This window comes from Urocitellus parryii, chromosome 8 (genome assembly GCF_045843805.1).
Source record: "Urocitellus parryii isolate mUroPar1 chromosome 8, mUroPar1.hap1, whole genome shotgun sequence".
NCBI classification, from domain to species: Eukaryota; Metazoa; Chordata; class Mammalia; order Rodentia; family Sciuridae; genus Urocitellus; species Urocitellus parryii.
In genome coordinates, this window is record NC_135538.1 from 48,422,617 (window position 1) to 48,433,728 (window position 11,112).

The following is an 11,112-nucleotide window of genomic DNA, read 5'->3' on the forward strand; positions in this document are numbered from 1 at the left end:
TAATTCTACTGCCTCAAATGTTATTTAAAGATGGCTTATTAGAGCATTTGGTTTGTGGGATCAGTGAGAGAAATGATCATATATGTATACAGTTTATGTATTGCATAACTATATAACATATATATGAATCATTAACTTTTGTTAATAAGTTCTGGTACCATTTTATTTCCTTCTCTGTGGACCATGATAAGCCCCTGAATAGTGACTTCTGGAGGTGGGAGGCTTGGAAGTTCATGTAAAAAGATGTTCACATGGATGAGAAGTAATTTGCATGCACCATCAGGACACTGTTCCTTAGGTATGTTACAGGCTTACTTCAAGCTACTTGACTTATGCTCCAAAGGGACTGAAATTTAATGTTAGGAATACAGGAAATCATAATAAATTTTTTAAATTATATGCTTAAAAGTCATCATGTATTCTTCACATGCTGGTGCCTAAATATCAAAAATCAAAGCAATTCTTGAAATGTATCACTTTTTATAATACATTAAATACAAAGTATTTCCAATGTGTGTCACTCTAGTTATTTTGCTTAGACAAAAAACAGCAGCTTTTCACTAATCAAGATATGTAAATTTTAATTTTAACTGGGTAAATTGAATAATACAAAAATTACTATTTGACTATTAAAAATGAATGCATATGATTATAAGATCTGTAACTTTAATTACATCTGCAAAATCCCTTTTATAATATAGAGCAATACATTTACAAGTTCCAGGGATTAAGACATGGACATCTTAGGAAGACATTCTATCAAATTTTGAAAAACATGTAAAATATCTTAATAATTTTAATGTTAATCATATTTTGACATAATAATATTCTGAATATATTAGTTACATACAACATATTATTAAATTAATTTCACCTGTTATTAGTCTTTTAATGAGTTATAAAAATATTTAAAACTTTTATATGTGGTTCCCATTTGTTCCTTGCACTACACTTCTATTGATTTTACCTAGAGAAAGGTGAAATCCTATTTCAGCATCCTCATAGTTTCTAATGTCCTACCTGAGGATGCATCCCTTTCATGAGAAATGTTTCCCTTACAATTAAGCATAATGTTATGGGTTGGATATGAAGTGTCTCCTCAAAGCTCCTGTGTCAATATTGAAATTTTAGAGGTAAAATTTTTAGATTATGACATTGTAACCTAGTCAGTCCATTCTAGTTTAAGAAGACTGGCCAGTTGGCAGGCAGATGGGTTGCAGCTGGAGATGGACCATTGGAGGCCTGCCCTGGAAGGGTTCATCTTCCTCACAACCCCTTCCCCTTTCTGTCTCTGCTTCCTGGCTGCTCCTCAACATGCCCTTATAATGTTCTGCCTCAACTTGGACCCAGAGTAATAATGTCATCCCACCAAAGACTGAACTTCTGAAACTGTAAGCCAAAATAAACTTTTCCTCCTCTTAGCTATCCTTCTCAGGTATCTTGGTCAGTGATGAAAAGCTGAGAAGCACACGTGGCCTTACACTTTAATGTCTCCCATGACTAAACAAAGCACAATACAATACAAAACTCACATTTTTTGAAGCAAGGGATTCTGAATTACAGTGCTGGAGTACATAAATGTGGGTACAGGGGCTCATTTACTTTTAAGGAAAGGGTTCCTGATCCACCAGCTCTATACCTGACAAACCCAATGATTACTGACCTCACTCCATGGAGGCGGAGGTTTCTTTCATTCATCTTTTGAAAAAAAAAAAGTGTCCATCTAAAAATTGGTGATACAAGGTTTATTAGCCCTAAATTTACTTAACCTATTTTGTCTCCCTCGAAGACTGAGGCAAGATTTGCAGCATCCTATTTTAGCTATCTGGATGGTGCCTAGAAATCTCCAGTCATTGCCTACTTTCAGGAGCACAGGTCTGATGGATAAACATCCTGAGCAACAGGTGGAAAATGGCCTCTCAAGTGATAGACTTCTCTTGAGCTACCCTTTAGAATCAGGACTAAGCTCATGATTCACCAGTCCACAGTTTGACCAAAACTACTTAATTATGTGTAATTCTCACCCCCTGCTCCAATTCTTCCTCTCTGTAAACCTATAGCTCCCAGCAGCACCCTGAAAACAGAGCTGAGATGCTGGATCTCACTTTGCCTTCCAATAAGACCATATTGATTAAAGCTTTTTCTTTCTTTCTTTCTATTTTTCACCATTACACTTTATGCTAATTTTGTGGGGGCAAAAGGGACCTGGTTTGTTGGAAGCTCAGGAATCATATGTGTGACCTAGAAGTCTGGTCACATTGCCAGAAATATACCTCTCTGGACTGATCTGTTTCCAGCTGCAGGCATGATCCTGCACATGGAGGTGAAATCAGTGGGACAATATCACATATCATCAGCTACAGAGATAAGGATTCTCTGAGAAGAAGTTGGGGTCCCTGAGAAAGCACAGCCTGCTAACTGTTCCTCAGCTGCTATAGAGGCACCAGCCTGATGTGAGACAGAATGATAAAAAACAGATTCACCTCATCCATACTCCTCCTTAGCCACCTTCCTGGTTCAAAATAAACAATGAATACCAATAAAAAGATAATACAAATAAACATTTCAAATAAAGTTAACTAATTGAAAGGACTGGTAGATGGAGTGAGGCATTCTTCAAAATCTATTGTCATGCCTTTGGGGACTTTATTGCTTATCAGCAATTTTTTTTCCCCTCAGTTAAAAACAGAACAGAAACATTTGTTCAGGGAAAAAAAAAAGTAAATCGTGTTTCTTTCTTTCTTATTACTTTTATTGTTTGAGGTTTCTTTTAGACTATAATGTGGCATTGTGATTTTGAGTTGGGAAAAAAAAATCCCTTGTCTCTCAAACATAAGAATGTGATTGTATGCTATTGTTGCCAACAATGAGCTAAAGAGGTTAATGGATCACATATCTGGCAAACAGCCATCTTTCCTCAGCTCAATACACTACACAATATACATTTTGTTGTTGCTGCTGAGCTTATGATTTTGTCTTGAGAAGTTGGTAAATATGTTTACTTAGATTTCAGATATCTTCTTCTAGAATTAGAGGGGCTTCATCCTTCAGGCTAGAAACTGCATTTAAAAATGCAGTTTGAGATCTGAGCTCATGACCTTTGAAAGTGATGAAAATGGGCCTGTGGAAGGAGGTGAGGCTGGATTTTGAAGGAGAATCTAGAAATATTGCGCCTTGTGAATTGTATCTGACCTTTCATTTTCAGATTGACTAAATTAACAGAGTGAAATTACCATAATAAAAAGGAATGGATACTGGGGAAAGCACAGCAATTCTTTCTAGTGTTGTTGCTGGTGATCATTCTAACAGACTTCTAATTAAATGGACCAATATTCTCCACTGACCTCAGGTTGACTCAACTTTGCATTCTATGATTGTCGTTTGAAAACAGAAAAGCTCTCCTGAGTAGTAACACTGTGATTTCTTGCCTAAAGGACTTTTCTGTGCGCTGCATTTGTAGTATGAAATGTAAGTAAGAGACTTAATGCCTCTACAGAAAGAAGAAAAGTAAAAACGGGGAGGTATTTTTCAGGAAAACTTCAGAGGGAAAGGGTTTATTAATGACAGTGATAGTTTTGCAGGTTATTTGACCGGATATGGATATATTTGGAGGAAGAAGACGAGTTGAGAGAGAAGCAATAACACGTTTCCTTAGATTATATGGGATCCTTTCATTCAGGCAAGGACCACAGTAAATAGAACGTCGAATCAGTTCCCTGGACTGTTGTTTTCCTGGGGACAAGGTAGAGGATAGAAAGACTAAATTGGGAAGATAAGTGTGCCTCTGGGCGTTGGAACTTTGGGACTTGGAAGAAGGCTGAACCCTGAGTTCCTTTTGCCAGCTAAGCGGTGATGGTGATCGCCCCCTGTGACTCCGGATGCATACAGCAGCCCAAAGCACCGCTGCTGACGCGGCCCTATCCTTCACAGCCACTAGTTCTTCAGCCAGATAAGCAGGAGCTCCCAGAACACCTGTGTGCCCCAAGGTCTGAATGTGTCCACCTCACCCCCTTTATACCAGAAAGACATATCTCAGCATCTCAGAGAATAGGTCCCTTCGACCTCTAAGTCCTGGAGCTCTACCATTACTGGTCACCTCCACAGGTTCCCCAGGCTGAGACCTCAGTCCGCTCAGGAGCCCTGTGCTCCCACCTGACAACCCCACTGCACTACTCGCCAGCGGTTCTGGCGCCTGGGTGGGACTCCTGGTGGCTCAGTAGCAGGACCTCCACCTCTGGGTAAATCCTCCTCTCCCCCTCCCGCCCCTTCTTCGCCTGAGGCCCTGCCCTTCCCCTGCAGCCAGCCGCTCCAGTGCGTGCGCCCATCTCTCCGCGAAAGACACCTGCGCTTCTTTCCCCACCCTTCTCCTCCTCCCTTTCCATTCGGTTTCTCCGCCGCCTTTGGGAGCTCCAGAACGGCAGCTGGAGGAGGAGCACTGGGAAGTGGGGAGGGCGAGGAGGAGTAGGGGCGGGGTGGGTGGGAAGAGAGCCGGGAGGGTGTGGACTGGCAGCCACTCTGCAGCTGGTCGCCGGGGACCTGGTCCCTCCTGCGCGCCCGAGTGATGGAGGGGAAGAGATTCGCTTAGACACACACACGCGCACACAGCTGGGCACGTCTCCGGGAGGCAGCTGCCGGCTCCAGCGCGCTGGGGGCCGGGCGGCGGCCGTGACAGCGCAAGCCGCGGGGAGCAGAGCTCCCTCACAGCTTGGCACCGGCGGTTGGAGGACGCAGGAAGGGAAGATCCCAACCACACTGACTGTTGCTCTTTTGGGTGCATCCTGAGGGAAGGAGCAGCTTGAAGCTGTCACCGAAAACGTCCGAGGCTCTCACCCTCCGCTTGCGGGGTCCGGGGCTGCGCCGGTGCTCTCGCGGGCAGAGGAGGATGCGCACCTCCTCCCGCAGAACGTCTGCGGTCCCCGACACTGCGCGGACTCGGGCTACGGCGGCAACCCGTGCAGTGCCCGCGCCGCGGGAGCGCGCCCTGCCGCACCTGGCTCCAGTCTCTCGGGGAAGTGCAGGAAACGCGCCCTAAACTCCACTACTTCTCGCCCGCCTCCTCCCCCTCCCGGCTCCCCGCCCAGGACCTCACGGCGGCCGCCGCCGCCAGTGTGTGGGAGCCCGCCCGCCTCTTCCAAGCGCGCACGCACAGCTCTGCTTGCCTGCTCCCATTCACGCCGACTCGCTCTCAGCTGAGCCCAAGCCAGAGCATCTGAAACTCCTGGACCAATTGCCGCCCGCTGGGACCGCAGATACGGCCCCGTGGCCCGGCGTGACCGGCCGCCGGCCACCGCGCCCTGGGCTCCCGCCCGCGCCGCCGCCGCCGCCGCCGGGGACGATGGTGAGCAGGGCGCACTGCCCGCCTCGCGCGGGGGAGGGGCTCGAGCACACTGGGCTGAGTGAGACCTCGTAGATTGGGGGGAAATGACAAGGGGAGAAAATCTCCAAAAGGAAGCATTCGTGTGTACCAGCCAAAAGCACTTTGTGGGGTGCGGTTTTCCGGGGCGCTACTCCGGGAAGACTTTTGAGTCGTTTGCTGGGGTTCGGGGTTAAACTAGTGGGAGATGAAAAATAGCGGGGGCGATTCCCCGGGTGAATTTATACTGTCAGTCTGAATCTCTTTTCCAGAGCGCTACCCCCAGCGCTGTCCCAGAGGAAGAGGGGGAACAAGCGTTTACTCTCTTCACCGCGCTCTGGCAGAGTTTGGGGGCTCATGCTCGGTCACTTCTGGGGGTGGCTTGGCACTGTCGCTTGGAGTTTTAGAGCAGCTTTAGGGGAGTGAGAGGCTGTGAAGCCCGAACGGAGGGCAAGCGGGGAAAGGCAAAGGCTCAATTAACGTGTGGGAGGGTTGCCCTCTCTTTAAAGCTGGCCCCACACCACCAGTCCCCGACACCTCACAGCCCCAATTCACGCAGCCTTTCCCACCCACCCTCAACAGGCAGGCACACACTCCGGAGATGGATGCAGTTGAGGGGGTGGTCATATTGCTATTGATAAGAGGTTCAGGAGATCACTTTGGCTACTGACTGGAACGCCGTGACTCCTGCCCTGCCCCTGAGACTTGGTAGATCACCTTGTTTCAGGGAAGCAGGGTAAGAGCGCCCGGCCTGGTGTGGATACCTTTACCTGGAGGTTCCAGGAACACAACCAGCAAACCTCTACCGCAACTCCCAGGTCAATTCAGCTTGGTGGGCTCTCAGGCATCCCTCCCTGAGTGCTTTAGGAGACCCACCCAAGGGAGCTGCAACTGGGATCCTGGGATCCATGGTTTCCCCAGTCCTCGGCGGGTGGGTCTCTCTCTCATTCTTTCTCCTCTCCTATGAACAGTTTCTTCATGGAAAACATTGATCCCTTAAGGGGAGATTTAATATTTGCAAAGTGCTTTATATCATATTACTTCGTGGATACATTTAATTGCACTGTACTCCCCTCTGATTTATGTAAACTTAGTCTGATAAATAGCATGCAGGGTCGGGTTGGGCGGGAGCAGAAGTGGGTGGGCATCCTTTCTGTGACAGAGTTCCTTTCTAAACCAATTTGATAGAAGTAATTAAAAGTGGGCGTTTCTGAAAGATTTTGCTCAGGGATTTCTACATATTTCAGAGCTTTATACAAATAATTTTAACATATAATTCAGTTCAAATATATTTGTCTTCTTTTCATGGAAAAGTTGAAGAAAAGACAATAAAAGAGGATCACAGATTTGGATGTTGAATATGAGTATTTAATAATGTTTTTATTGCTATCAATTGTGTTGCAACAGATATTTAAAATTTACCTAATGTGTTTCCTTCTAGTGAAATTCTTTTTAAAAAGAAATGAAAACAATTCTACTTACCTTTCTTCCTGTATTTGTTTACAAATGGTCATTTTTCAAAGTGAACACCAGAGCAGGCTTCTTTACTTAAAGAATAAAAAGTTATTCACCAGTGAATTGTGATATGATACAAGGAGATGCTAGGAGACACATAATGATGGAAAGGAAACAATTGCTTACATTTAACTAACTACCTCCTTTTCACTCTAACAGTGAAAAGAAAAACTACTCTGGTCTCTTCCAAGTTACGCTGCAGTATTTAAAAATTATTTAAAAATGCTCTTTTCTCAATTATTAAGATATATGGAAACATCAGAACTCATATAAAATAATATTTTCAAATAGATGCCTAAGCAGATTATATGAGAAATTACAAGCCCAGTGTTTAATGGACAATTACAGCAAGTACTGGGCCATGGTTTCTAGATTAAGCTAGACTGCATGCTTGAATGTTAGTATTTAAAGTTGCTCCCTTTCACATCTTTGTGAGGAGGTGTTGCTCATTGTTTTGATCAGGCTTGCATTATTGTCCTTACCATTTTACACACATACACAGATGTTTTTGAATGAATAACATTCTTACTCACTGAATTTTTACTCATTCAAAATTGTATTTATTGAGAACATGAGTACACACAATATGCATAACTAAACTGGGGTGTTATTTTAAACAAGAAAGGATTATTGCTAGAAGCAGGGTGCTTACTCCTACACTGTGTAATAGAACTGTAGAGTAGAGGCTTACTTAGAGAAGCAGCTTCTTGCCCAAAGTAGGTGATCAACAAAGAGCTGCTGATGCAAAAATTATGGAAAATGTTAACTAGCCAACTTTGTTTCCACCCTAAATTCCACCATTATTCTCAACCCACCATGTCATTTAGATATGACTCAACTTTAGAGAATTGTTGTTGACGCTAATCTTCTTGCTCTTTGAATACTTTAGAGTAATGTAACTATCTGTGCACTGTGTATGATTTCTATAGAGCAGTGCCAGATCCGAATATGTCATTAGTATTCATTTGTGAATAAATGCAAATGTTCCTGTTGCATTGCAAAAGAACTTGACTTTATAGAACACAACAAATATTTTGTTCCTTAATTCCTCATCTCTTGATTTTTATAATGTCTCTTAAAATGCAATTATATGTAAATTTACAATTATATGTCAATAACAAAAAATGATTACTTAAGGTTTTATCTTTTGTTTTATTTTCAGAAAGAGGGATGTATTTTTGGAAATTTTAGTTCAGGAGAATTTTCATTGACTTTCTTGACATGTCTATCAGGATGGTCTTTTATTGTAGGAGCTCTCATTCATGATGAAATAACTCTTAAGGTAACTTCTAGTAAAATGAACTATTGGTGGAGAGAATGCTTCTTGCTAAAACTTCTTGGAATAGAGTGAGCAGTAACACTAAGATTATGTCATTGAAATTATATACATGCTTGTATATTTTATTGTCTGTATATGCATTATTTTAAAATCTCTTAATACTTTTTCCAATAGTTTAATATCATAAAATTATTATAATTGAGTAATTACTATTTGACAATATAATTCTATTTTTAAAGGTAGAGTAAATAGTTTGAGAGAGCAATTCAAGTTAAAAGAATAATATTCAAACCAAAGATTTATCTCTATCTAAGCCCTGTCCTTTTGTCGGGAAGGGAGGTCAAAGCCAAAATATGTAAACTTTTCATTATGGGATTTTTAGTTTCTATTGAGAAAACTTTTGTTTAATTTTTTTCTGAGCTTACTATGAATTCTTTGAAACCAACAAAAGTTTAATTGTTTTCTGGAATTCAATTTAATTGTTGACAAGTTTTATTTCTTGTAGAATAAGTGTTTATTTCTGAGAGTAATGATGTTATCTTAACCTTCATAGAAGTGCAACTAAAGCAAGATATTAATAACTATATTTAAAAATCCCTGATCTAAGTCAAACCCATTTCAGAATATCTATTATTTATCCAAAGTAAAGTTAAAAGATTACATTTGGAGATCCATACAATGTACAGGTAGGATAAATGAACCACTCTAAGTTTCATATACAACTTTCATTATTATATCTTATTATCAATTAACATTTTGTGCAATGGATTATTATCTTCTTGAAAAGTTTATGAAAGAAAGCTGTCAGTATTAAGAAATTGTTGAATGGTTGACTTGACTTTGGATCATGTTTTATATGTGCAAGTTTTATATGTAAATATATGGAAGTGTATGTGTATACATACACAAACAAATGTATATGTGTACTATATTTATATATTTTTGTTTATGTATTTATCTATATTTTGTATAATAACTTTGAACAATAGGATCAAATACCCTTGTGCTATATGTGGTTTGTGAAGAGGGGATCTTCTTGAGAATAATAATTATATACGCTCAACTAGTCTGAAATTAAAAGTTTGGAGAGTCTTGAACTTTTTTGAACAGTTTATTTAATAAACATGTATAATAACTTTTAGAATGTTCCTGACACTGTCCAAAGAGCTCCATCATTAAATTCTAGTAGCCAGTCTGTCATCCCCCATTTTGCAGATGGGAAATAGACAGGCAACATAATTATTATTATCCTCATTGGGGAGATGAGGAAACTGAGGTCTCAGCTGATTAAATAAATGACTCAAGCTCTACTCTAGGCCCAGACAATCCACTGTGCTGTGCTACTGCTCTTGAATAGGTTTTTGTTTTTCAGTTTGCTTAAATTTGGGGCTGAGTCTTAAAGCCAAATATATGCTAGCTGTTGAGATTTACAAGAGTTTTCAACTTAGAGTGAATTCTTAAGAAATTTTTGAGGAAGGCTGTTGTAATGAAGCAGTGACATAACCTGAACCACAGCCACACTTAAGCATAGTGCTGTACCTTAATGTAGTTTTTAATGGACTCAATAATTTTCTAAGGTTCAGCTGCTTTTAAATTAGGCAACTTTAAGAACTGATGCTATACTTAAGTAGTTTTAATAGCAGAGAATCTGATACTGAATGTTTTATGCCTCCCATAATATCCTTATAATGTGAACTTGAACAGAGGTCAATGTTATGTGTTACCATTTGGTACATGCAAAAGAAATCACCGTTTTATAGAAAGAGTGAAATGAGACCTTCTCTGCTCAAGCTTTCTTGCACACAGTAGGCATTAATGTTTACTGTATGAACTGAAGCAGGATATTCTACAAGTGGCTTGTCAGAGGTGAGGAAACTTCAAATCATTTTATAATTGCATAGATTTTTAAGATGTTGGATTTAATATTGGATAGACATTTTTCTTTTTATGATAATCTCAGGACATTATTATTTAGGGAGCCCTGTGGAATAATAACTTGTATGAGATGGAGTGGCCTGAGAGAAGGAGGACGATGGTGTAAGAGTGTGAGATAATAGTGTGATTGAAATGTTTAAATTTAAAAATAGACAAAAGGAAGAATGTCTGTAATTGTGGCTTTTTTTTGAAAAGCCATATAAGACATAATTAACATTAAGTAACAGAATCTTTAAACTGCTAATGAGGGAGCATAACCATCCTATCATAAATATTAACAGTCTTACTATTTGAGTATAGGTTGGGGAACTATTCAGAAACATATTAAAATGTCACTGTAATGCTCTTTACCATAGTTAACTAACTCAAGTCAATGAAAAACTCACAATAATCCCAAATGTGCCTCAACATAAATAACGTGTTTATTGTAGTACAAGAACTGGAGTCAGACAGCTGGCTGAATTAGAATCCCTACTTCACTGCTTATTAGCTACGGCATCTTGGGCAAATTACTTAGACTTTCTAATTCTCAGTAATTTGATCTGTTACATGGAAGTGGGAATGCCATTTGTATACTTTCTTAAGATGATCTACATAAAATGTCTAACACAACACAGGTTTGTTGGTGCATGCCTATAATCCCAGTGGCTTGGGAGGCTGAGGAAGGAGGATACCAGATTCAAAGCCAGTCTCAGCCACTTAGTGAGGCTATAAGAAACCTAATGAGACCCTGTCTCAAAATAAAAAGTGAAAAAGACTGGATATGGTTCAGTGGCTAAGCACCCTTGAGTTCAGTCCCTGGTACACACACATACACACACACACACACACACACACACACACACACATAAATGCCTAGCACAGGAAGCAGTAGTTGATAACTGCTGCCACCATCATCATCCTTAATATCACATAACATCATTGGACATGGTTAAACATAATTGGGTTCATGATGCTCATCATAAGTGTATTTGAGTTGGTTGGTCTTCACTGAAAGTCACAGGTTCTTTAGATTCTCTTACTATGATGG